A 2,158-nucleotide genomic window follows, 5' to 3' on the forward strand; every position below is an offset into this window, starting at 1 on the left:
TCAATCTTCCTGTCGGATCCCAACCACATCCATGCCCTGTTTGAAGTCTATGCGACTGTTGGCAGGGCTACCAACCTCAAGATCAACGAGGCCAAAACCTCCGTCCTGCGTCTCGGCCCCCTTCGGGATGCCGATCCGCCGGACGGCTTGGCTCATCTCCAATGGGTGCCTCCTGACGGCACCACTCGAGTCCTTGGCGTGCAACTTGGCTACGGCGATCTTGCCAAAGCCAACTTCAACGCGATCGGACTCTCCCGCGTCTGGTACCACTGTCGCTTTATCCACATGCCCAACAAGTACTCCAAGGCACTGTCCGACACTGTCAACAAGTATCTCTGGAAAGGCCGATTCTCCCCGGTCACCAGGAAGGTTGCGACCGCTCCTCCCAAAACGATCATGTTTGGGCTTGGACTCATCGATCTCCCCACCAACATTGCAGCGACGGCTGCCCAAGCACTAATCAACTTCCTGTCGCCTGTCCCCAGTTTCTGGAAGTTGGTTGTCAACCACCTCGCCGAAGTGGCTGACAGACCAGCTCGGCTCTCCGACTATCCTGTCGCCGAGTACACGGCCATGCAGCGGCTAGTCGCCAAATTCCCGTTCAGACTTTCGCTCTCGGTGTTCTGGCACCATGCCTTCAGGGCGTGGCGCAGGCTGCTCCCTTTCTCTGAGCCTCCTCGCTCGAAGAACGAACTCCTCGCCACTCCCCTCTGGCGCAACCCCATGCTTGACATGATCGACTTCAGGATGCTTCGGAAACACGGCATCTCGTACCTCCATCATCTCCACTCTGGCAAGAAATGGCAGTCGGCCCGCGATCTCCGCGAGTTCTGCGACTCCCGTCTGCCACAGGTCGAAGCCAGACTCCAAGTGATCCGCTCCAAAGTCTCGCACATCGACCCGTCCAATCTGCGGATCGCCCCTGTGCGCTTCCGCGAGAACGATTGGGTTGTTGACTCGTGGGGCTTCCTCCGCAGAATCTTGGAAACACCGGCCGCCGACGCCTTGTCCGTGCGCGTGAAGCCCTACGTGTTCCGCCTCCACGGTCAGGTTGTGGTGCCCAAGCACATCCTCTCAGCCAGGCTCCCGCTAGCTGAACTCACCCCAGCAGTGGTCTCGGATTGGACCTCTCCGTCTGCCAAGCCCCACACCAAGAAAAGCGACCTGCTGATGCAGCTCGCTGAAGCCTATCCTCCACCAAAACGCCCTGAGGTCGAAGGATTCTTCTTTGGCTCTCTTATGCGTCTCGACGTTGACCCATCCCGGCTGCAGCTGCGTGGCGCTCCCGAGAACATGTATCGCTCGCTCTGCATCGACAAAGACCTAGACGACCTTCGCCGCACCGCAAATCGCTCCAGGAGGACGATGCTCGAAAGCCGCCATCCCTCTGAAATTGAGAATGCCCGCTACTGGCTGGCACTCTACCCCAAACACATCGAGGAGTGCAAAAAGCGCGTGCACATTGTGCGATGCACCTCATCTGACGCATCGCTGCGCAATCTTCGCCACATGCTCACGCCCGCCCCGGTCAAACCAACTGCCCTGGTCGAGTGGGAGCAAATCCTAGGACCCGTGCACTGGTCCAAACTGCGCCGCAACATGATGACCAATCTTGTCCCGCGCAACCGTGCCGGCCTCATCTGGCGCATCGCCCACAACACCGAGTACCTGGGTGAGATTCGTCTGCTGTCTCGCCGCGACAAGCTCACCAACGAACAACTCCGCGAGGAGTCACACAGTGGCGCGTTCGCCTGCGCCCACTGCTTCCGACTTCATGGCACCCGTGCCCCTCTCGAAAACTGGCTGCACATGATTGTCCACTGCCCCCTGGCTGTGGCGGTCTGGCGCGAGGCCGAAACGCTGTTCAGCCACGCGCAAGGCCCATGGTTCCCTAGACAGCGTTCGCAATGGCTCTTTGGCCCTATCAAGAACAAACGCTACCACGCCTTGATGAAAGACGAAGCACTCGCTTGTCTCACCATCGTCATGCACACTGCCCGTTGGACTCTCTGGACGCTGCGCTGCACTGCCAAGTTCGGCAACACAGTGTTCACCCCCGCCGACGCGGTCCTCCGCTTTCGGTACCTCATCACACTGGCAGCGCGCCTCGAGCACTCTACCAAACCCCTCCCCAATCCCTGGAGGACTGACGACGACG

This window comes from Capsaspora owczarzaki, assembly GCF_000151315.2.
Source record: "Capsaspora owczarzaki ATCC 30864 unplaced genomic scaffold supercont2.2, whole genome shotgun sequence".
NCBI lineage: Eukaryota > Filasterea > Ministeriida > Capsasporidae > Capsaspora > Capsaspora owczarzaki.